This window comes from Macrobrachium nipponense, chromosome 28 (assembly GCF_015104395.2).
Source record: "Macrobrachium nipponense isolate FS-2020 chromosome 28, ASM1510439v2, whole genome shotgun sequence".
Lineage (NCBI taxonomy): Eukaryota > Metazoa > Arthropoda > Malacostraca > Decapoda > Palaemonidae > Macrobrachium > Macrobrachium nipponense.
Genome location: NC_087217.1, coordinates 21,999,741 through 22,025,817, shown reverse-complemented (window position 1 = coordinate 22,025,817; position 26,077 = coordinate 21,999,741). Strand labels below are relative to the sequence as shown.

General features: G+C 50.9%; 1 protein-coding gene across 2 annotated transcripts in view; it reads right to left on the bottom strand.

The window, feature by feature from the left end:
- The window catches only part of LOC135201573 (histone-lysine N-methyltransferase PRDM9-like), a 61,541-nt gene that overhangs the window by 15,699 nt on the left and 19,765 nt on the right, over positions 1 to 26,077 (bottom strand). Inside the window, exon 1 of one of the 2 annotated variants that reach the window (XM_064230594.1) lies at positions 12,482 to 12,666. The exons of the other annotated variant lie outside the window; for it this stretch is intronic. The gene's annotated coding sequence lies outside the window, so the exon portion shown is untranslated. Of the gene's footprint in view, positions 1 to 12,481; positions 12,667 to 26,077 lie in introns of those variants that run through there. 2 annotated transcript variants of the gene reach the window in all.

Sequence of the window (26,077 nt, the reverse complement as noted above, 5' to 3'; positions counted from 1 at the left end):
CACCCATGTACCCAACAATAATAATAAGAGCCCCGAGAGCAATCGTGCCTGATGCAAGGGCATAAGGATCAATTCCCTGGACTGAGCGGAACTTGAACAAATAAATATTGATGCAATCAATAATAAAAGGAATAAAATGAAAAAGAATCTTGCATTACGATTCACTTCACAATGAATAAGGGCTCGGATCGAGCGCATTTGCGCCCTCGGTACCGAGCGCAAGGGTAAAAGGATCCATTCCCGAATATGAACGGAACCTTGATCCATAATGAATTGATGCAATCAAAATAATATATGAAAATGAAAAAGAATACTGCGCTTGCGATTTCACTTCATACAAAATAAAAAGGGGAAGGATCAAATTCCCGGGAAAATAGCGGAAAATTGATCCAAGTAAATAATGCAATCTCAATAAAATATGAAAATGAAAAAGAACTGCACTTGCGATTTCACTTCATTCAAATAAAAAGGGGAAAGGGTCAATTTCCGGGTAAGAGCGGAAACTGATCCAAAATGAGTATTGCTACAATCAAAATAAATATATGAAAATGAAAAAGAATACTGGTACTTGCGATTCCACTTCCATACAGAATAAGTTTTCGTGCCGAGCGCATTCGCTCGGCAACGAGCATACAGGTCAAAAAAATATAAATGAAAAGGGCACTTACTTACGATTTTCATCTACACATTTTCAACCAAAATATAAGCTCGGAGCGAGCGCTCTCCCGCCCTCGGCACCGAGCATACACAATACGAGGATCATTTCTGGGAAAAATGAATTCCCGCACTTACGCCCTTCAGTCCCGGCACTCGGGTAATCGGAGGGCGTGGAGAAACCAAGATCCTTTAATTCACAATTGAATTCAATGGAAATAAAGATGAAATGATTGTACTTACAATTCAGTTTCACTAGATAAATAGAAAAAGAAAAACACAACCATGCGAAAGCAACGACGATGAAGCGGGCAGAGAGCGATGATACACGTCTACACGCCAGCAGGCCGAAAGCAAAAGTGATTTGTTTACCTCTCAGTCGCGCGCGCGCGCCTGTCGGACAAGCAGTTAACTACCGAACCCCTTGTTCGAAAGCTTACGACCTATCCAGCTGCCGCTAGTACCTTCCTATTGTAAAAGGACCGAAGGTTTGTATGCCGTGTCGGAACAAACTGCACTTGCGATTCACTTCATAGAACTTAAAGGGGGAAAGATCAATTCCCGGGTAAGAGCGGAAACTTGATCCATAATAATATGATGCTATCATAAAATATATATGAAAATGAAACAGAATACTGCACTTGATATTTCACTTTCACAGAAATAAATCGTAAGGATTAATTCCCGGGTAAGAGCGGAAATTGATCCAAAATTAAATTTGATGCAATTAAATAAATGAAAATGAAAAGAATACTGCATTGCGAATCCACTTTCATTGCATTCTATTCATACAAAATAAGAGGCTCGTGCCGAGCGCAATCACGCTCTCGGCACGCACAGGGCAAAAATATAATGAAAAGAGTACTTACATCTTTCAATTACACACTTTCGCCCAAAATACATGACTCGGCGCGAGCGCGCCCGCCCTCAGCACTGAGACATAATTCAAGTCAATTTCATGAAAAGAGCGGAAATCGCCGCATCTACGGCGATAGCTCCATGTTGATTCATAATTAAGTAATGAAAATGAAAACAGTGTACTTACAGTTTCATTTTCAAGTCAAACAAACCATTAGTAGAAAACACAATATAAACAAAGCATACGACGATGAAGCGGGCAGAGAGCGATGACGAAAAACACGTCCTTCACACCCTGCGGCCGAAAGCAAAAGTGATTCTTCACCTCTCGGGCGCGCGCACGATCGGACAAGCAGTTAACTACCGTTCTCCCCTTGTTCAAAGCTTACGACCGTCCCAGCTGCCGCTAGTTACCTTCCTATTGTTAAAGGACTGAGGGTTTGTATTACGTATCGGAACAACTTAAAATTTGGCCTTAATTTCTAACTTTGGAGAAAATACTTACTTCGAAAGGAGAGTAAAGGTCTTTAGCTCTGTTTCTCACCAACAAGAAGTCGCGACTGATGCCCATCTCCAGTGTCAGGACGGGTTATAGCCTAATGTACTTTTTTTGGGGTGGTACACATTGATCGTATATGGTCCACCCCTGTACCATGCGGTGTTTTACCCTATACTACCTATAGGTTACTTCTACTTATCTGTATTTTTCATTTTGGTTTGTATTTATAGGTAGTTCTCTTATGATTAGCCCACGGTCGCATGGATTAGCCTAACCAATAAAGTGACATTTTCTTTTATCTTTTTTAGTTAAAATGACAATTTGTCGAAAATTGCATTTTTCCTAACTATACAAACCTGAGGTCCTTTAACAATAGGAAGGTAACTAGCGGCAGCTGGGACGGTCGTAAGCTTCGAACAAGGGGAGAACGGTACTTAACTGCTTGTCCGATCGTGCGCAGCGCCCACTGCGCCCGAGAGTGAAGAATCACTTTTGTTGCTTTAGGCCCATGCAAAAAGTTGCAGAGTGAGGGGTGCCAGAGGTGGGACTATATGTAAAAGACCTTAGGTTTGTATAGTTAGGAAAAATGCAATTTTTGACAAATTGTCATTTGTTCCGATACGTAATACAAACCCTCGGTCCTTTAACAATAGGAAGACTCATTTCTTCGTGGGAGGAATCTGAGTCTTTTTGGTGAACAGACTGGTGTTCGTCCAACCCTGGAGTGCCTCCCTGGTCGTAAGAGCAAGGGAGGGATCCAAACCTCTGTCCGATTGATCGGGGTGTGCACCGCAGGATCAATGGTCAGACCTCTGGGCCAAGTACTAAGAGAGAGGCAAGCGTATCTCTTCGTACCAGCAAGCAAGAACTTGTTCCTGTTTGCAAGAGACAATCATAAAATGATGGGTTTGTCTCAAATTGGCATCCACTTCCTCCCCCTTGTTGGAGGAAGTGGTGGATATTTACTCCTATCCCTACTGAAAGGGATAGGATGGTGCTCTATTGAGTAGCTCACCTGCATCTCGTCCTTACCCAGCAGGGTGACGACCGTGTCCCTCTACCCAGAGGTAGAGGGAAGAACAAAAAGATGGAAGAGGAGCCAGTCACACACTCATTCCTCATACCATTCTTACGGTCACACCAGGACTCGATGCTGTTTCAGCCTGCGAGGTTCTGGGTTAACTACACAACGTGTTGAGGCAAGCCACCACGGTTTCCCAAGGAAAAAGATCCAACGGAACTGTGGCGGGAATATCCCGAAGGTAGAAAAGGAGGTGCATGCGGTCCTGGGTTGGACCAGGTGCGCCTGCCTTCATTACCTGCGCCACGGAGAAGTTCTTGCGGAACGCGAGAGAATGATGAAGAGGCGTCCACACTCATCCCGGGTGTCAAGTTTCTTCAGACAGCTCCGTCGCGCCTTCACAGGACAAAGCAGCATAGCCATTCGAATCGAGGCGGTGAAGTCCATTAGGGAGGGTATTGTGAAGGACTCGAACCAATCGTCAGTTACCGAAGGGTTCTGAGTCTTCGCTACGAAGATCGGTACGAAATCGAAGCGTCACAAATCCCCATCCCTTTGTGCTTGACTTCTCAAGAGAAGTCATGCAGTTACCTAAGACGAAAAGAAGGGCATAGTCGTATGACCTATCCCTCTTCTCGACTTTGGTTATGTACAGTACTCATACTGACAAGCTATTAAGACGAAGTAATGATTGCTCTGGAACAACCGAACTAAGTCCACAGCATAGTTCATAACTGACTCGGGCGCTCTGACAGCTGCCGACTGACTGGTTCGGAATCAGTTAGAGGCCAAGTTGTCCAAGCATCCGGGTAAGTCACGTGACTTCGCCCTTTAAAGAGTTATGCTGAGAGACCAAACAAATAAAATATTTGTTAGTCACCGATGCCGGACGGCGCGGCGATGATTCTCTTAATGCATAAGCTCAAAAGGCGAAAGTCAATTGCCTTCAAAAGACCGAGGTCCCTGATGGCGGCAAGAAAATCTCATAGACGTTGAATCTCAGCTTAAGGAGAAACAACACTATGTGACGTTGAAGACGAAGGTAGGCAATGAATGCAACCTACGTCTTCCAGCTGAATCGAGAGAAGGAATCTCAAGATTCTAAACCTGTGCTTACAAATGACTGAAAACGCTAACCGCCATTTCATTGCTGTCCGGTGTGCAGTGAAAGCGGGCGTTTCTTCAGTAATGAAACACAGGGGAGAGCCGCCTGAAGAACTGCTTCTCATGGGCTGAACGTTTGGAAGTAGAGCTGGCAGGTGTGGGAGTAGGCGATGTCTTTCAATACATCTGCTAATCCGGGGTGAACAATGAACAATTGCACACCTCCAAATACAAGATATTTTGAGGACAAACTCAGATTCCGCAAAAATCATTCGCATTATCGAGATACGATGCAGCAAGAGACTATTACAGAATTCTGTTACCGTGCGGTAAACAGAAAGATGAGAGTCGAATAGAGATATCTGTTTAAAATTCTCGCAATACCGAAGACGTTGAATACTAGCGTCACAGCAGTAGATGGTCATTCATGTATGCGAGAATCCCCGTTAATCAGAGACTTAACGTCCGTGGTTGATTGGTTGCAGAATACAGTTGGTATTCAATCAAAGCAGGTTGAGAAAGACATAACCAACCGTCCATCTCAAAGCGGCAGCTGGTACTGAAATGCCTCGGGCAATTCAATACGCAGTAGCTGTCGCTGACTCGTCATCCTGAGTTGCCAAGTAATCCTTTCCACGAAGGAATGCGTTCGGCTAGAACCACCAAGCATAAAAAGATATGCTCGAGCAATTATATTTATGCGAAACGAATTTCGGTAAATATAAAAGCTTAAATGGTGTTGTTGTGACAACACCATAAGTATATAAAATTGAACCTGGAAACTCCTGGGAGGTTGCAGGCAACCCGAGTTGCAGTTCAATTAGAATACTTTTCGTCTAAGTCGCAATCCGTAGAATAACCAGGATATGCGCCTACCCCTCGGACCATTCAACTGCTTACGCAATCATGTCGCGAAGTTAATATACGTAGTATATTTGTAGGATTCTGAACAACGATCTCCATCCTAAATTCTTTCCTTCAAGAAAACAAAATGACAATTTGTCGAAAATTGCATTTTTCCTAACTATACAAACCTGAGGTCCTTTAACAATAGGAAGTAGCTAGCGGCAGCTGGAACGGTCGTAAGCTTCGAACAAGGGGAGAACGGTAGTTAACTGCTTGTCCGACAGTCGCGCGCCGCGCGACTGGGAGGTAAAACAATCACTTTTAGCTTTTGGCCCATGCAAAATACGCAGAGTGAGGGGTGGCATGAGGAGGGACTATATGTAAAGGACCTCAGGTTTGTATAGTTAGGAAAAATGCAATTTTCGACAAATTGTCATTTGTTCCGATACGTAATACAAACCATCGGTCCTTTAACAATAGGAAGACTCACTTCTTGGTGGGAGGAATCTGAGTCTTTTGATGAACACTGGTGGTGTTCGTCCATCCCTGGAATGCCTCCCTGGTCGTAAGAGCGAGGATGGGATCCAAGCCTCTGTCCGATTGATCGGGTGTGCACCGCAGGATCATGGTCAGACCTCTGGGCCGAGTACTAAGGAGAGGCAAGCGTATCTCTTCGTACCAGCAAGCAAGAACTTGTTCCTGTTTGCAAGAGGCAACATAAAAGTATGGGTTGTCTCAAGCTGGCATCCACTTCCTCCCCTTGTTGGAGGAAGTGGTGGATATACGCTCCTATCCCTAGTGAAAGGGATAGGATGGGGCCTCTGGTTTGAGTAGCTCACCTGCATCTTGTCCTAATCCAGCAGGGTGACGACCGTGTCCCTCTAACCACAGGTAGAGGGGAAAAGAAAAAGATGGGAAGAGGAGCCAGTCCACTCTCTCATTCACTCATCCATTCTTACGGTCACACCAGGACTCGATGCTGTTCAGCCTGCGAGGGTCTGGGTGGGTTCGCTACACAACGTGTTGAGCAGCCACCACGGGTCCCAAGGAAAAAGATCCAAGGACCTGTGGGCAATATCCCGAAGGTAGAAGGAAGGGCATGTGGTCTGGTTGGACCAGACCCCTGCCTTCAGTACCTGCGCACGGCGGAGAAGTTCTTGCGGACAAGGCAGCATCTCCTTCGCATCGAAGGCGGTGAACGTCCATTAGGGAGGGGAATGTGAACGACTCGAACCAATCGTCAGGGACCGAAGGGTTCTGAGTCTTCGCTACGAAGTTCGGTACGAAATCGAGCGTCACGGATCCCCATCCCCTGGATGCTTGACTTCGCAGGAGAAGTCATGCAGTTCCTCAGAGGAAAGAAGGAAATAGTCGCATGAACCTATCCCATCTTCTCTACTTCGGTGATGTCCAGTACCCATACTGGTCTGTCCGTTTGCCACGAAGTCTCTCGGCATCCTCCTATCCCCATGCAGCGAAGTTCTCGGTAGTGGATAGTACACCGACACTCCATGGTGGGTGTCAATGGTATGGGTACTGTGACAAGCTATTAAAACGAAGTAATGATTGCTCTGTAAAACAACCGAACTAAGTCAACAGCGTAGTTCGTAACTGACTCGGGCGCTCTGACAGCTGCCGACTGACTGCGTTCGGTAGGAGGCAAGTTGTCAAAGCATCCGAGTAAGTCACGTGACCTTCGCCTTTAAAGGGTTATGCCGAGAGACCAAACAAATAATGTATTTGTTTGTCACCAATGCCGGACAGCGAAGGTGATGATTCTTCTTAAGGCATGTGCCCAACAGGCGAAAGTCAATTGCCTTCTAGAGACCGAGGTCCCTGAAGGCAAAACACATCTCATGGTTGTTGAATCTCAGCTAAGGAGAAACAACACTATGTACCGTTGAAGACGAAGGTAGATATTGAATGCAACCTACGTCTTCACAGACGAATCGAGAGAAGGATTCTCAAGATTCATAACCTGTGCTTACAAATGACTGAAAACGCTAACCGCTATTTTCATTGCTGTCCGGTGAGAAGTCGTAGTTGCAATGAAAGCGGGGCGTTCTTCAGTAATGAAAACACAGGGGAAAACCGCCTGAAGAACTGTTCTCATGGGCTGAACATTTGGAAGTAGAGCTGTCAGGTCGGAGAGTAGGCGATGTCTTCTGACACATCTCGTAATTCGGGTTGAACAATGAACAATTGTACACCTACGAATACGAGATATTTTTGAAGACAAACTCAGATGTCTGCAAAATCATTCGCATTATCGCAGTGCGATGCAGCGGGAGACTTGTACAGACTTCTGTTACCGTGCGGTAAACAGAAAGATGAAAGAGTCCAAGAGATATCTCTATTGAAAATTCTCGCAATGCGAAGGCGATGGAATCTAGCGTCACAGCAGTAGATGGTCCTTCATTATTGCGAGAATCCCCACCATTAATCCAGAGACCTAAGTCCATGATTGTTGGGCAGAGATACGGTTCGGTAGTCAATCAAACCAGGGGAGAGAGAGACATAACTGACCGTGCATCTCGGAGGCCCAGCTGATACTGAGCTGCTGTCAGGCAGTTCAATACGCAGTAGTTGAGCCTGAGCTCTCCCGCCGACCTCGTCATCCTGAGTTGCCATGTAATCCATTATTCCATGAAGGAATGCGTTCGGCTAGAACTACCGAGCATAAAAGATATGCTCGAGCAATTATATTTAGGCGAAACGAAGTATATAAAATTGAAACTGAAAACTCCTGGGAGGTTGCAGGCAACCCCGAGTTGCAGTTCAATTAGAATACTTCTCTTCTAAGTCGCAATCCGTAGATAAACTAGGATATGCGCCTACCCCTCGGACCATTCAACTGCTTAGTAGAATCATGTCGCGAGGTTAATATACGTAGTATATTTGTAGGATTCTGAACAACGATCTCCATCCTAAATTCTTTCCTTCAAGAAAACAAAATAAGGATTGGAGATCGACCACCTTCGATCTCTATCAAGAGTGAAGGAGAAGTCTTCCTCGAAGGAAAGCTTCAATGGTGAACAGAATACTAAGACGATAGTTCAAGCCAAACTGGATATTCCCGTCCGATCTTCTCTATTCCAGGTTGGTCGCCTACTGTAAGATAGTTTCTTTCAGCAGCAGTCTTCTTCCCAATGCTAGAAATTCCAGGAATTCGAGCATAGGCGAGGTTCCCGAGTTATCATGTAACATCGGGGATTCTCGTCTCGCTCACGTTTAGACCGTGGTCTCGCCTAAGTGTTTGGAGATCGTAAAAAACTCGAACACTCTGAATGCGCTAGAAATTCCTTAGAATTCTAAGCAGTCTGCGAAACCCCCACCGAATTCGTGAAACGATATCGGCTGGTGGTCCTCTCGATTCCCGTAGAAATCGAGAATGGGGCAGGATCCCTCCTCAACGACCGGGGCTTACGTCAGGTAGGACCCGAAGGTCCCCCCGGTAGCGCAGTCCCGAACGTGGGATCCTACAGAGAAATCTCTGTAGGATCCCTCCCCTTTCCCTCGTAGCCGTAAGGAGAGAGGGAATGGGGGAGGAATTGGATACTCGCTCGCCTTCCCAGTGGAACTAGCAGTTGGAGAAGAATAGGAGCAGCCATCGCCTTGCGGCGATGGTCTCTCAGAGTCTGGGAAACGTATCGTCAGGAGAAAACGTTTTCCCGCGGAGGGTACGAACTCTCACTGTAGGTAAGGGTCTGCCGCCACTGTGAACGTCGTCTGGGTGGGGCTGATCGACACCGACAGGAGAGAGCCGATACCGTCCTCCGACTCATTCCAGTCCTCGTCGAGGTCGAAACCTCTCAGGAGGACCGAAGGAGTATCTAAATACGGTGTCCGAAGACACGTAGAAACGCCGCTGTCGCAGTAGAGGAGGTGGAAGTAGCTTGATCGACCGGCCAGAACTGAGAGAGCCTTCTTGTCCGGAGACGAGAGACTCTGGTTCGAGACAGAATTGGCAAGCTCCGATCGCGGCAGACCCACCGTCGGTTTGGGTTCCCTCTCGGCCCCAAAACGACTCGAGCAGAGACGTGGCTCTGCTGGTGGGGGGCGGCATCCTTCCGCAAGGTCATTAGCTGACGAATCAGCTTAATGACTTCTGCAAATTCCTCTGTATCTCGGGAGTAACCGCGTCTTGCGGAGTAGGACCGTCCAGTCCCTCCAGCAAGAACAGATCCCGAGATACTCCTCCTTCCGAAGGAGGAACAGCGGCAGACCCCTGACGGTCGCCTCCAGCTACTTGCGCGTATGTCCTGGTCGGTCCTAAAACCGTGCCTGGTCCATACGGCGTCATAGCGGATCGCGAGCGGCGCACCTCTCGCGATCACTCATAGTACCTCGCTCCTCCCTCCCCGGTGTAGCCCGAGGAGGTTGAAGGTACAGGAGAGGCAGACCTGACGCCCCCCCCTAGCTCGCTGGCAGGACCAGCGTGCTTGGAGGGCTGCTGCTGATCGTCAACCCGCGGTGGCGATCGAGCAGCAGCCTAGCCTTGCCGCTCGCCTGGGGTCGAGAGGCTCGGCTGAGAACGTCGACGCTGATCTCTAGCGTCAGGCGAGCTGTTGCTGGTTACCATCTCCGCCCGGTCCCGATGGGAGCGGCGTCAGGGTGACCTGCTAGGTTCGCTGTCGCGGTGAGACCGGCGAGCGTCCTCTCGGCGCGTCGAGCCGCTGGTACCAGCCGTGGTTGGTACCGCGGCCGCGGGGACCCCTTCCTCGCCTCAACTCGTGGCTGGTCAGCGACCGTCACGTCAACCCGAGCAGCCACTGGTCGCTGCGAGAGCGTCCACTGGCCTGACGAGAGTCGTCTGCACGACTCTCGCCAGTCTTCTGCTCCGCGCTCGGTCTTGACGGCGAGCGAGCTCGGGCGTCAAGACTTTGGCTGGACGATCTCCCGCGGGAGACTGTCCACTCGGTACGTTCTCGCTAACGAGAACCGAGGCGGATCCTGGTTTAGCGGCAGAACCGCTAAAGAACCAGGCGAGGAAGTGCCAGCCGAAGCTGGTACTCCTCTGGTCCCCGTCTTCTTCTCCTTGGTAGAAGAAGAGACGGGCCCTGTTCCCGAGGGAGCAGGAGGACCAGCAGAAGAGCTCCCCGCGAATCGCCGGAGCGAGACGGGCCCTTAGAAGGTCCCGAAGGAGCCTTCTTAGGGGGGAAAAACCCGGGTTACCAGCTGGTCGCTGCAAGAGCGGCCGCTGGACCTGGCGAGAGTCACCTGAGCGGCTCTCACCAGCCTTCTGCTCCTTCCGTGCCGCGTCTTGGCGCCGAGCGAACTCTGGCGCCGAAACTTGGCTGCACGGTCTCCACGAGGGACGTACACTCGGGATTTCTCGCGAACGAGAGACCGAGCCGGAACCTGGCGTAGCGGCATCGCCGCTAGCACCAGGCGAGGAATACCAGAGCTAACCGATACTCCTCTGGTCCACGTCTAATCTCTTCTTACGGAAGGGGAGACGGGCCCCGCGCTCCCGAAAGGAGCGGAGGACCAGCAGAGGACCACCCCCGTCCCACTGGGGTGGGGACTGGGCCCTTAGAAGTTCCCGAGGAGACTTCTTAGGGGGGAAGGCAGCCTTTTCTTCTTCTTCGGCTATGGGGCCTTAGAAGTCGAAGGGGAAGAGGCAGCAGCAGACGATGAAGACGAAGATGACAGCTTCCTCTTCTCCTCTTCCTCGTCAGCTCACGCAGGACAGTCGTCAAGTCCTCCATCCAGGCCGGAGCCGGGGCTATTGCCGAAGCAACACGGCCCGACTGCACCTGTCCGGAAGGACCTGGGACTGGGGAAGACACACCGTGGGCAGGACCAGCATGGACAGGCTCAGGAACCAGGAGCGACAGGAACAGCAACCCAGCTCAGGAGCGGCAGGAACAGCGGCAGCGGTAGACCCACAGAAGGGGACAGCCAAGCCACCAGCGGGAATCACATCAGCGGGCAGGTACGGCAGGGCCCAGCGATCGCCTCGTAGAATCATCGGCAGCCAGCGGAACCTGGGTCCTGGCGGCCGGTCCAGGGGCGAGCTGCTGGAACAGCGGAAGTCTGGGGCAGGCAACACGAAGAAACAGGCGGCGGCGGCAACCCCACCTCGGTACGGCGGCGGCCCTAGTAGCGGCAGACGGCGTCATCGACACAGCATGGGGAGTGTAGACCCAGGAGGGGGGGGTGGGGGGGAGCAGCATAAGCGGCCGTGGTAGTAGTGGAGATCGCCCAGACCTCGCTAGACGCTGCAGCAGCCCGTGGATGCTAGGCACGCCCCTTGCCGCCGCGGTGGTCCATACCTGTCCAAGGTCGTCTCCCACGGATGTAGCACCTGCGGTAACATAGATAGATTAGTAAGAGGGGTTCCCTCACGCACGGGGGGAAGACATGCCCCACCCCGAACGCAAAGAAGACCCCAAATACAAAATACAACGAAGAAGCTGAGCGGGGGGCAGGAAGGAAGACGAAGAATCGGATACCAAGGAAGTCGCGGGAGAGCTTTCAGACGACTTCCTGGCAGACCTTCGCTTCCCCTACCCCCGCAAAGCAGTGAAAAGTAATATGAAAATGAAAACAGAATACTGCCCTTGCGATTCACTTCATAGAACTTAAAGGGAAAAGATCAATTCCCGGGTAAGAACGGAAACTTGATCCAATAATATGATGCTATCATAAAAATATATATGAAATGAAACAGAAATACTGCACTTGCGATTTCACTTTCACATAAAAAAATCGTAAGGATCAATTCCCGGGTAAGAACGAAAATTGATCCAAATTAAATTTCATGCAAATAAATAAATGAAAATGAAAAGAATATTGCAATTGCGAATCCACTTCCATTGCATTCTATTATACAAAATTAAAAGGCTCGTGCCGAGCGCAATCACTCTCGGTAAACGAACGCACAGGGCAAAAATATAATGAAAAGAGTACTTACATTTTTCAATTAGGCTACACACTTTCGCCCAAAATACATGACTCGGCGCGAGCGCGCCCGCCCTCGGCACCGAGACATACTAATTCAAGGGTTCAATTCATGAAAAGAGAGGAAATCGCCGTCTCTACGGCGATAGCTCCATGTTGATTCATAATTAAGTAATGAAAATGAAAACAGTGTACTTACAGTTTCATTTTCAAGTCAAACAAACCATTAGTAGAAAACACAATATAAACAAAGTATACGACGATGAAGCGGGCAGAGAGCGATGACGAACACGTCCTTCACACCCGCGGCCGAAAGCAAAAGTGATTCTTCACCTCTCGGGCGCGCGCACGATCGGACAAGCAGTTAACTACCGTTCTCCCCTTGTTCGAAGCTTACGACCGTCCCAGCTGCCGCTAGTTACCTTCCATATTGTTAAACAAGGACCGAGGGTTTGTATTTATGTATCGGAAACAAACTTAACCATTACTAGTAGCTACCTAGGCTTACTATAAATAACCTAGTAGTGCCTACGAGCTGGTTTCGGAATGGTCGAAGTACAGGGTTGCTCTGTAGGGACTACTATATATATTACCTTGGATATTGATTTCTCTTATAGGTACTTTTAGTGTTGCCGATGACGCAGGTGTTGTTTCTTGCCGGTTGATTATTCTTAACCTTACATCCTTATCGGGGGGGCCTTGGAAACGGGGGATTTTGTGTGAGAGAGAGAGAGATAGCGCTGAGGTTATTGAATTGTTGATGTTAGTAGTAGTAGTAGGTGGGATGCGTCTTTGAAACGGCTCCCTTCCTTCGTTTATTCCTCCTTTGTTTGTGTTTGTTTAAGCTTCTTCTCTCTGAAATACCACATTTCTTTTATAAAATCTTTCCTATTCTCCACTTCCTCCCTCATTAGTACTACCAATAAGAGTATGTTTGCTACTAATTCCTCTTTATTTTCTTGATATGGTTGCTGCATAAAGCTATATCTATTTCTAATTTCATTGTATGCTGGACAGTAAAGTAAGAAATGTTCTAAATTTTCATTTTGTTCCTCACAGTATAAACATTTTGTATCTTCTCCTTTTATCCTATTTCTATCATTTAATCCTAGTATACCTAGTCTGGCCCTACTGATCAGCATTGCTTGTTTCAGTGTTGTCATACCAGATTTCTTCTCTTATGTTTTCTTTATATTTTCTGTAGATTCTTAACGTTGACTTTTCATTCATTTCTTTCTGCCATGTTTTTCTGTCCCAATTGTTCATTATTTCTCTTAACTGTTTGTCTTTAACTGCTTCAATTTTACTCAAGTTTATGTTTAGTTCTTTCATATACTCTTTTACTTGCATTATCCAGGGGTTTTTTTTCATACTGATCCATGGTTATCTCATATAGGAGCTTATTTCCAACATTCTTCAGTGTATGTTTCATGTAGAATAGTTTATTCTTGATATCTCTTGAGTGGCAGGAAGAGGCCCCTATTTCAGATCTTAACGCACAACTTGCTGTGTAACTTGGCACTTTCAAAATTGCTTTATATACTTTATTGTCTATCTTCTGAAATTCATTTTTTGACAGGCCAACACGGTCGGAAGGGAACTTTGGAAGTCTTACGTAAGGGAGCCATATGTTCAAGGAGGAGTCCCGAGCACAGATATAAAAGCCTAGATGCTGCATCGGCCGCTAGCTGAATAGGCCGGCGCACGTCATTAGGTCCGTCATCTTGGCGCGGTAATTCAAGCAATGCAGTGTATGACGTTTTTTCGCCACTATTCGCTTAATATTGCACGGATTTTCTTGTCTGATGGCTCGTTACAAAGCTTACATAATTCTCTACAAGGATCTAATAAAATAAAGTTGTTCCTTATTGTTTGAAAGTTAACTTGCAATGACTTTGTTTTAGCAGGTAGGGGGAAGGGGGGCTAGTTGTACACAAATGTTAATATTTACCCATAACTATTGCTGTAAACAATAATTTGAAATGCTGTGATAAGACAGATTACTAAAGTAGGCCTACAGCTATGGATCTGTGCAACTTAAGTAAAATCTTTGTCTCTCGAAGTGCTCTGTTAAAAATTCCCCCAATGTAATTTTTGGCACAGGCCTACAAGTTTAGGTCATAAAACTGTACGGTTGGGCCTAAAATAAACAACAGTAGGCCCTAGAATAACTATGATTTCTGTGTTATCTAGCCTTTGCATCTCTGCCTGCTCCTTTGAGCCTGGGGGGGAGGGGGCGGGTTTCCAATTATTTGGAAGGGGATGCTCCTCAGTGAATTCTGACCTCTAGACCTGGCTTTGGAAACTTTAGGGGGGATCAAGAGACCTCGTATAGTGGCAAAAGTGACCTATCTCTAGACCTAATTTTATATGGTGAAATAATTATATAGAACTTAAATTTTTCACAAAACTACCTTTAATTTGCTCAGACTAGGATATATCATTATGGTAAGCATTAACAGTTCAATATAGCTCATCTCTAGACCTGTGTTGTCAATGACCCATCAATTATTATACCTTATTTGGGATAAGGGCCTGGGTCATCTCTATATTTCTACCCTTCCAGAAGGGGACCCATCTCTAGACCAAAATTGCCAAAATGAGCCAATCCTGAAGAGCACCCCCGTATACGTACCCGGTCATAGTAACCTCCCCACGGAGCCTTCCAGCCTAGGCCACAATCATAAGGCCAGTCTAATTTTTTTTCAGCTAACTGTTCATTGGTTTGGTCAGGCATGTAAATTTAAAGCTATGGGTGGCCTTATGGGTAATTAAGCCTATACTTTGAAGTAACAACTCTCAAAATGTATTGCACAATGATTTATTTTCATGATATTTGTTCTTACATTGAATGTATATATAACATTTATTGTACATCTGTGCATTTATTTATAAATATTCCCAGCAGTTTAAACAAGTTTTTTTTTCATTGCTGTTTCCAACAGTTTAATGATACTACATTGTAAAGATAATCTATATACATTGATATGAAATTAGCAGCCTATATCAAAACATCAACAAAAACTCATTATGTGCCTTGCTTGGCCATTTAGTTCTTATTAGATCCTTGTAGGGAATTGTGTAAGCTTTGTAACGAGCCATCAGACAAGAAAATCCGTGCAATATTAAGCGAATAGTGGCGAAAAAACGTCATATACTGCAGCCTTCTGCATTGTTTGAATTACCGCGCCAAGATGGCGGACCTGATGACGTATGTCCGGCCGGCCGATGCGGCATCTAGGCTTTTATATCTGTGGTCTCGAGCGTGATGAAGTCCACAAATTGACATTATGGGACCGAATTTGAAATAGACATAATGGGGCCGAATTTTAAATAAGACATAATGGGGCCAAATATGATATAGACATAATGAAGCCGAATCTAATATAAATATAATGGGACCGAATATGATATAGACATAATGGGGGATCATTTGACATAGACATGATGGGGCAACATTTGATATAGACACATTGTGGCCGAATTTGATATAGGCATAATGGGGCTGAATTTGATATTGACATAATGGGGCCTATTGGATGTCAAGGTGGGACAAGAGATACACGGTGGTAGAGGCGTGTGGTTTATTAGGTCCTCAATTACATACTCATGCCAGTCACCGTCTCCAACCAGCACGCTTACTTGGCGCCTGCTCGCCATGGGAAAACATATCTTAACAATGCAGGTACTCCATCATCCCCCCCCCCCCCCCCCCCCCCCCCCCCCCCCCCCCCCCCCCCCCCCCCCCCCCCCCCCCCCCCCCCCCCCCCGAGATTAATACATGGGTATACATGGATAGGAAATAAAAAGAACAATACATGGATATACATGGATTAAATTGGATGCATGTGACAGAGTAATGGGACAGATCCAATAAAACAAAATAAACAGATGCTGCTGTAATGTACATGATTACACATAAGAAGGGTGTATGACAGTCAAAGACGTCATATGTAGTCATTCATCCAAGCTGGCCTCCTGGCGTGACGTGATGGGCGTGACTCCCGCACTGCTTGCGGGCTGGGCGTAGGGTGGCTGACCGGTGGCTGCTTGGGTGTGGGAGGGGCTGGATGCGTGGCAGGCGTGGCTCGCCCTGGCTGGGGCCCCATGATGTGAGTCGCAGGTGCTTCCTGTTACGGAGGGAGAGGCGCCCGCTGCCGTTCAGTCTGACTAGGTATTGTCGGTATGGGAGCGTTTCCGCCACGATACCGGTACAGTCCCACAGCTTGGTGGCTTGATTTTGCACTCGTACTTGGGAGCCCGGGTTGATGACGGGAAGCGTTCTGGAGGGTCCATTCTCGGTGAGGGCAACACCGTTGTCAGCCATCTGACGTTCTCTGTGCCGGAGGGTTGGCCCCCAGTGTTTGTCTACCGTGAGGTGCCAGCGGTCCGTAGGTACGCCGTCTCGGAGCTGCCTGCCTGCTGCCATCTGGGCGGGTGACTTATTCATTCCGCGGAGGGGTGTGTTGAGGTACTGCAGCATAGCCAAAGAGGACTTGTCCGTGTCGAGGTTGCCGCCGCTGCCCGTGTTGGCCATTATTATCCGCTTCCCAACCTTGACCGCGGCCTCTGCCCTGCCGTTGGACTGCGGGTACTGGGCAGATGATAGTCGCACGGACACGCCCCACAACTTGAAAAATTCCCCCATTTCCTCACTTGCCAGATTAGTGCCCCAGTCCGTGGAGATTTGCTCCGGGGCCCCCCACCTGGCGAAGTAGTGACGTAGCTGGGTCTTGATGTGGGAGGAGGAGGTACCGTGGGGGAAGTGGGCCAGTTCCAGCCAACAATTCCTCCGCGGCCTGGGATGGTGCGTGAACGTCGCATTCTTCGCACAAGGAGCGGCGATACTGCAGGTCCCCCTCGAGTCCAGGCCAGTATACCGTCTGGCGCGCTCGTCGTTGCATGGAGTCCAGGCCTTGGTGCCCCGCGTATAGGTTGATAGCCACCTGCTGACGAAGGGGCTCCAGTATAGCTAGGCGGACGTTGCCCTGTTCAAAATGACAATTTGTCCAAAATTGCATTTTTCCTAACTATACAAACCTGAGGTCCTTTTACAATAGGAAGGTACTAGCGGCAGCTGGATAGGTCGTAAGCTTTCGAACAAGGGGTTCGGTAGTTAACTGCTTGTCCGACAGGCGCGCGCGCGCGACTGGGAGGTAAACAAATCACTTTTGCTTTTGGCCCAAGCAAAAACTGCAGAGTGAGGGGTGGCATGAGGTGGGGCTATGTGTAAAAGGACCTCAGGTTTGTATAGTTAGGAAAAATGCAATTTTGGACAAATTGTCATTTGTTCTGACACGGCATACAAACCTTCGGTCCTTTTACAATAGGAAGACTCACTTCTTGGTGGGTGGAATCTGAGTCTTTGTGAACAGACTGGTGTTCGCCCAACCTTGGAAGACCTCCTGGTCGTAAGAGCGAGGGAGGGATCCAAGCCTCTGCCGATTGATCGGGGTGTGCACCGCAGGATCAATGGTCAGACCTCTGGACCGAGTACTAAGAGAGAGGCAAGCGTATCTCTTCGTACCAGCAATGTAAGAACTTGTTCCTGTACAGGAGCAAAGATAAAGTCATGGTTTTGACTCTTGTAGGCATCCACTTCCCCCCCTTGTAGAAGGAAGTGGTGGATATTCTGCTCCTATCCCTAGTGAAAGGGATAGGATGGGGCTCTGTCATATAGCTCACCTGCATCTCGTCCTTATCCAGCAGGGTAATGACCGTATCCCTCTACCCACAGGTAGAGGGGTAGAAAAAGATAGAAAGAGAAGCCAGTCACTTTCTCATTCACTATCTCTTCATACAGTCACACCAGGACTCGATGCTGTTCAGCCTGCTAGGGTCTGGGTTAGCTAGACGACGTGTTGAGCAGCCACCACGGGTCCTAAGGAAACCGATCCAAGGGACCTATGGGCAATATCCAAGAGGTATAAGGAAGTTTGCCGGTGGTCTGGTTGTACCAGACCCCTGCCTTCCATACCTGCGCCACGGAGAAGTTCTTACGAAACGCCAACGAGGGGCCAATACTTCTGACTTCGTGAGCTCTCGGACGGGACGTACGGATGTCGTCACTACCATCAGCCTCATACGCCCTCCTGAAGACCAACGCAGCCAGGACGAAAGAGTGTTCTTGATACTTCTTTCTTGGTGACCCCGTTGCTAACGAAGAGGCGTCGACACTCAGGCCCGAGGTGTCGAGTTCTCTTCAGATAGCGCCGTAGCGTCCTCCCAGGACAAAGCAGCATCTCATCCACATCATTATCTGCATGAAGTTCCCGTACTCTCTTCGCCTATGCCAGGTCCAGCAAGAAGAGGGTCTTGTGAGTTCCCTGGGTTGGCAAGACCTTTGGAGGCTGCTCTTAAGCAAGGAGATCTCGAACGAGTTCGAGATGTCCAATCCCGTCAGTTTCAGTACGAGCGTCAAGGCGGCTCTGTATCCTTTGACTGTGGGAACTTAGAGGAGCTTCCTCGGCGAAGAAAAACGAGGGAAAACCGCTACCTGCTGAAGAGTGGCTCTGAGAGGAGATTAGGCCCCGTCTACGACACCAACCACAGAAGGACGGCTGACTTCCCCATGGTACACACGCTGCAGAGGACTGACGGAACGTTTCCAGCCATCTCTGTTGCTGCGCTACGAAAAAAGCTTCTCGTTCGCAAGAGATGGTGGATAACAGCCAGCTGTGAAGACGTAGGGACTGGACTGCTCGGTGTACCGCTTCGACGTGTGGCTGGGCGAGAAGGTTGTGCCAATGGGGAATTTCTCTCGGTTCTCTTGCGAGAAGAGCCAGCAGGTCCGGATACCAAATGGCCTGTGGCCATTGGGGAGCCATCAGGATCATCCTGAGATTATCGGGAATGACCAGGTGCTCGACCCTGCATCACCTTGCGAATCAGGCTGAACGGGGGAAAGGCATAAGCCGAAGAGGTTGTCCCACGGGTGTTGAAGAGCGTCCTCTGCAGCTGCCCATGGATCCGGCACGGCCGAGAAGAACACCTGGAGCTTCCTGTTGTGCCGGATGGTCGAACAGATCCTCGACTGGTCGCCGCCACAGGTCGAAGAGCCCCTTTCCGCCACGTCCTGGTGTAGAGACCATTCGGTCCCTATCCCCTGATCCCGACGGCTGAGCGTGTCTGCTACTACATTACTTCCCTGGAATGTAGCGTGCCGACAGCTCTATTGAGTGCGCCTCGGCCCACTCGTGCACCTGCCGAGTCAACTGATACAACGGGAGAGACACTAGGCCCCCTGTTTGTTGACGTAAGCACCACCGTGGTGTTGACGTACATCAACACCACTGAGTGTCCCATCAAGCGGTCCTGGAACTCTTGGAGAGCGAGGGACGCTGCCTTGAGTTTCAGTACATTGATGTGAAGGTGCTTGTCGTTCCCAGTACCACACTCCTGAAGTCCGCAAACTCTCCAGGTGTGCGCCCCATCCCTCGGTCGATGCGTCTGAGAGCAGCTGTATGTCCCGGGGGGAGAGTGCGCAGAGGCACTCCTCTTAATGGGGTTCCTGTCGTCCAGTCACCCGGCTAGGTCCTGCCTCACCTCCTGTGTCCGTGACAATGGAAAGCTTGGGGGATCCGTCGCCTGTGACCAACTCTCCTTCAGTCTCCCTGAAGAGACCGCAGGTGAAGACGCCCGTTAGGGACTGGCTTCCCGAGTGACGACAGGTGTCCGATCACGACTTGCCATCGCTGAGCTACCTGTTCCTGCCGATGACAGGAAACCCCCTGGTTGGCTGCCTGCCTCCCTGAATCTGCTGATCCGCGAAGTCTGCGGGGAAGACTCGCCCTGCTACCGTGTCGATCCGCATACCCAGGTACTTCATCCTCTGCTTGTGCTCGAGATCGGACTTTTCGAAGTTCAGAACGATCCCCAGATCGCGACAGAACTCGAGCAGTCGATCCCTGTCCTGTAGCAACTGCGAGCGGTAGCTCGCCAGGACTAACCAATCGTCGAGTACCCCATCAGGGGGGGGGGGGAAAAAAAAAAAAAAAAACGTATCCGTGCGAATGGGCCCAAGCAGGACACCAGAGTGAACACTCGCGTGAACACCTGTGGGGCGGTTGAGAGACCGAAGCAACGTGGCCTGAGCTGGTACACCGTCCCGTCGAGGATGAAGCGGAGGTACTTTCTGGAGGACTGATGAATGGGTATTTGTAAATACGCATCCTTCAAGTCCACTGAAAGCATGTAATCGTTCTCCCTGATAGAGTCGAGCGCACTGCGCGTGCCGTCTCCATCGTGAACCGGGTCTGGCGAACCAACCGGTTCAGGGGAGAGAGATCTATCACCGGCGCCAGCCTCTCGTAAGATTTTCCACCAGGAAGAGTCGGCTGTAAAAGCCCGGTGACTGATCCGTGCCGATTTCTACAGCTCTCTTGCTCAGCATGGTCTGATCTCCTGTCTCAATGCTACGTCCTTCGATGCCCCCCTGGAACGTACGCCTGCTGTTGGACCGGGTTGGAGGTGAGGGGTGACTGAGATTCGAATGGTTAATAGATCTCCCTCCCGAAGGACATCTACAATCCAGGTCTCGGCCGCGTTGGGGCGTTGCCAAGTTGCCCAATGGCTGGCCAGGCACCCCCCTCACTTCCGGCCAGCAGGTGAGGGGAACGCCGTCCTTCCACTGTGAACGTCGTCTGGGTGGGGCTAATCGACACCTGACAGGAGAGAGCGATACCGCTCCGACTCATTCCAGTCCTCGTCGAGGTCGAAACCTCAGGAGACCGAAGGGGTATTTAAATACGTGTCCGTAACCCGAAACGACGTAGAAACGCCTCTGTTCGCAGTAGAGGAGGTGAATAGTAGCTTGTTCGACCGTCCAGAACTGAGAGAGCCTTCTTGTCCGGAGACGAGAGACTACCTGGTTCAACACAGTCGGCAAGCTCCGATCGCGGCAGACCCACCGTCGATTTGGGTTCCCTCTCGGCCCAAAACGACTCGAGCCGAGACGTGGCTCTGCTGGTGGGAGCGGCGATCCTTCCCCGAGGTCATTGTGCTGACGAAATCAGCGCCATAACCTCGGCAAAGTTCCTCTGGATCTCGGAAGTCACAGCATCTTGCAGAGTGGGACCGTTAAGCCCTTCGAACAAGAGCATATTCCGAGAACCTTCCTCCTAAGAAGGGGGAACAGCGACAGCCCTCTCGGTCTTCCCCATCCCCTTGCGCATACGTCCTGGCCGGTCCCAGAACCGTGCCTGGCACGTAGGGCGTCGTGGTGGGATCATGAGGGGCGCACCCCTCACGATCATCCTCAATACCATCGCTCCTCCCGGTGTAACCCGAGGAGGTTGAAGGTACGGGAGAGGCAGACCTGACGCTCCCTCGTTGCTCGCTGGCAGAACCAGCAGGCTTGGAGGGCTGCAGGCGATCGTCAACCCGCGGTGGCGATCGAGCTGCAGGCCTGGTCGAACCGTCTCGCTGTGGAGAACGGCTGGACTGAGCACAGCGGCCCCGATCTCGAGTGTCAGAAGAGCTGGTGCTGGTTGCCGTACCCGGTCGCTTTCTGTGAGAGCGACGGTCAGGCGACCTGCAGGCTCCACTGTCACAGTGAGACCGGTGCTTGTCCTCACGGCACGTCAACTCGCTGATTCCAGCCGTGGCTGGCACCGGCGAACGTGAGGAGGGAACCTCTTCCCAGCCTCAGCCCGTGGTCGGTCGTGGACCGTCACGTCCCCGGGTAGCCAGCTGTTCGCCGCGAGAGTGAGAGCTGGTCTGGTGAGAGTCGCATAAGCGGCTGTCACCAGTCTTCCGCCCCGTGCCGTGAACCTGACGCTGAGCGGACTCAGAGGTCTGGTTCCTGGCTGCACGGTCGCTGTAGGCGACGTTACACTCGGTACCTCCCGCGAACGAGAGGCCGAGACGGACCCTGATGCAGTGGCAGAAACCACTGACACCAGGCGAGGAAAGTACCGGTGTTAGCCGGTACCTCCCTCTGGTCCCCGTAGTCGTCTTCCTTGCGGAAGAAGAGACGGGCCCCGCTCCCGAAGGAGCAGGAGGACCAGCGGAAGGAACCCTCCGTCCCACCGAGGTGAGACGGGTCCCGAGAAGCTCCGAGGGAGACTTCTTAGGAGGGAGGAGGCAACCTTCTTCTTCCTCGGCTGTGAAGCCTTAGAAGTCGAAGGGGAAGAGGCGGCAGCCGACGACGATGAAGAAGATGAAGACGACGACGACGACACCTTCCTCCTCTTCTTCGTCAGCTTCCTCAGGGACAGACGTAAGATCTGCTATCCAGGGCGGAGCCGGGGCTGCTGTAGCCGAAGCCACAGGGCCCGGACGCACCTGTACAGACAGACCAAAGTCTGGGGTAGTACCACCACGAACAGGGACGACATCAGCAGGTATGGGCATCTCAGGAACGCAGGCAGCCAGCCACAGCATCGGTAGGGACAGCCAGCGCAGCAAACGGCAGGGACAGCCAGCGAGCAAGCAAACGACAGGGACAGCCAGCGCAGCAACTGCATGGACAGTCAGCCCAGAATCGGCAGGTACGGCAGGCAGCACCGGAAACACAGGAAGTGGAGCAGCAGCCAGCAACATCCTGGTACTGGCGGCAGGTCCAGGGCGAGCTCTAGGGCAGCGGAAAGTGTGGTCGCTGCAGCGCGGCAACACGAGCGGCGGCGGCACTCCCCTTCTCGGTACGGCGAACGGCACTTCACAGCGGCTGTAGGCAAGACTGTTACCACGTGAGGCAAGTACACCAGGTGAGGAGGGACGTCGTCACCTGGTTGCGTGGTCACCACTCCATGGGTGACCGCAGTAGGCCCAGACATAGAACCGCAGCCCCTGGACACTAGCACGCCCTGCAAATGGAAGGACGCCCATACCTCACCAAGGTCCACCCTCGTGGCAGTAGCACCTGCGGAAATAACAGTAGTAGCGATTAGTGGGGGGGAAGTCCCCCGCGCGGGTGGGGGTGAGCCCTCTCCGAACGAGTGGAAGACCCCTAATACAATTGTACATCGGGCACCGAGCGCCCTCCCCCGCGCTCGACGGATCGGGCGAGGAGAAGGACGCCGATAACCTCCCCCCCCCCCAAGGGGAAGGGCCATCTGTGGGAGCTGAGCGGGGGGGGGGGGGGGGGGGGGGGGGGGGGGGGGTGGGGTGGGGGGGGGTTCTCGTTCCCCACCCCCGCACAGTACCCATGTACCCAACAACAATATAAGAGCCCGAGAGCAATCGTGCCATCGGCCCGAATGCAAGGGCATAAGGATCAATTCCCTGACTGAGCGGAACTTGAACCAAATAAATATTGATGCAATCAATAATAAGGAATAAAATGAAAATGCATCTTGCATACGATTCACTTCACAATGAATAAGGGCTCGGATCGAGCGCATTTGCGCCCTAGGTACCGAGCGCAAGGGTGAAAGGATCAATTCCTTACCTTTATGGATCAAGGTTTCTGGAAACCTTGATCCATAATGAATTGATGCCATCAAAAAAAATATATGAAAATGAAAAGACTACTGCGCTTGCGATTTCACTTCATACAAATAAAAAGGGGAAGGATCAATTCCCGGGAATAGCGGAAACATTGATCCCAGTAAACAATGCAATCTCAATAAAAAAATGAAAATGAAAAAGAACTGCACTTGCGATTTCACTTCATTCAAAATAAAAAGGGGGAAGGATCAATTTCCGGGTAAGCTCGGAAACTGATCCAAATGAGTATTGCTACAATCAAAATAATATATGAAAATGAAAAAGAATACTGTGCTTGCGATTCCACTTCCATACTAAATAAGTTTCCGTGCCGAGCGCATTCGTTCGGCAACGGGCATACAGGTCAAAAAAATATAAATGAAAAGAGCACTTACTTACGATTTTCATCTACACATTTCCAACCCAATCTACGCTCGGAGCGAGTGCTCCCGCCCTCGGCACCGAGCATACACAATACGAGGATCATTTTCTGGGAAAATGAATTCCCGCACTTACGCCCTTCAGTCCCGGCACTCGGGTAATCGGAGGGCGTGGTGACACCAAGATCCTTTAATTCACAATTGAATTCAATGAAATGATTGTACTTACAATTCAGTTTCACTAGATAATTAGAAAAAGAAAAACACAATCATGCGAAAGCAAACGACGATGAAGCGGGCAGAGAGCGATGATACACGTCCACACGCCAGCAGGCCGAAAGCAAAAGTGATTTGTTTACCTCCCAGTCGCGCGCGCGCGCCTGTCGGACAAGCAGTTAACTACCGAACCCCTTGTTCGAAAGCTTACGACCTATCCAGCTGCCGCTAGTACCTTCCTATTGTAAAAGGACCGAAGGTTTGTATGCCGTGTCGGAACAATGTGTATGTCACTAAGTCTTGGACGACGGCCAGCCTCTCCCTGACACCATAGAAGGGCCGAAGCCATGCAACTTCCTGGGACTTCGTGTCGGCCCAGCCCCCAGCCAGGACCCTGGCCATGAGCAGCTGATACACGGGGTCGCTGACGGCAGCATGTCTGACACTCACCTCGTCCACAACGCAGCTGTCGTCCTTTACTGCTGCCAAGACAGCGGCCGCCATGGCGTCGGTGAGGTCCTCGTCGAGGTCCACGTCGTGGGTGCTGGGATCGGCTTTCAAGGCGGGGTATCGTGATAGGAAGTCTGCCGCACTGTTATGCTTCCCCGGCAGATACTTGACCCTGAAGCGGTACTGCAGGGTTCTCTCCTTCAGCCTGAAGAGACGGGGGTTGGAGATTTCCGTAAGGGCCCGATCCCCCACCAACTTGGTTAATGGGCGGTGGTCTGTCACGACGGTGAGGTTGGGGCACCCCAGCAGGAACAGCCTCTCCTTCTGGAGACACCAGGCTACTGCGAGGGCTTCCCCCTCCACAGCGGCGTAGCCAGCTTCAGCGGCGGTGAGATGGCGGCTGCCGCATAGCGCCAGGCACCACCCGCTCATGCAGCAGAAGGGTGTGGCGGCGGAGCTGCACGCGCAATACTGCTGGAGGATAACAAACCCTATGCCCTCTTTGCTCCAGTCGGTGATCGCTGCTGTGGGGCGGCTCCTGTCGTAGTAGGCCAACCCGTCCTTTGCTAATTGGCAGATTGTGTCCTGAGCGTGATGGAATTTGGTGCGGAGTGCCTCGTCCCAGTACACTTAACTTCCCCGTTGGCTTCTTGAGGAGCTCCCTGAATGTGTTCATGATGGGGGCTGTTGCGAGGAAGGGTGCCAGCTGGTTGACAAATCCATACCACGCCCTTATGTCGGTGATAGAGGGCTGACACGGCATCGGGAAGTTCTTGATGGCCGCCAAACGTTCCTCTGTTGGCTTGTAGGCCTCCCAGCCCAAGTTGAAGCCCACAAAGTCCACTTCTCTTCTTGCGAACTGGAATTTCTCCGGCTTCAGGGTGACGCCCTTAGCTGCCCAGATTTCGAGGAAGTCGTAGGCGTGCCAGAAAGCCCCTTCGATGCTGTCGTCGTAGAGCAGGGTGTCGTCCACGCACTTGTATTTCCTCTGGATGGCGTCGTCGAATCGTCTAGTATATTCATCGCCGGCGGAGCAGTGTCCCATGGGGGTACGTCGGTAACGAAATCTCCCCCAGGGGGTGATGAATGTGGTCAGGTCGCGACTTTCCTCGTCTAGCTCCACCTGGTGGTATCCCCAGTATGCGTCCGCCACGGTCTTGAATGTGTGCTTGGGTACCCCGGACACCATGTCGAATGGGGCTGGGGTATGGTGTGTCTCCCGCAGGCAGGATGCGTTGAGGCGCTGGTAGTCAACTGTACGGCGTGGCTGTCCTGACTTCTTGGCGACGACCACCATACGGGCACACCATACGGGCACACCACTCGGTCGGCTGCCCAGCAGGTACTGGTTCTATGACGCCACGGGCGACGTCCTCTTTGAGCTGGGCCTTCACTTCCTCTTCCCAGTGTTTTGGCACCGATGCTGGGGTGTGGCATGCGTAGGGCGCGGCTCCTGGAAGCAGGTAGATGTGGTGCGGTTCCCCCTTCATCACTGGCAGTGGCTTTCTGGCTGTGTTAAATGTCGTCGTGGCGAAATGTTGCAGGAGCCAGGCTTCCAGTCTGGCCGCATGCTCCTCCTGGGGCGGCAGGGGCACCTCAGCGGGTCGGGGTGGTTACTGGGCGGCCCGTCGGGCCACGCCATCGAACACGCTCATGTGTGCCACCGCGGGGGAGGGGTGGGGGAACTCCTTGGGTACCAGCGGGGGAACTCCTTGG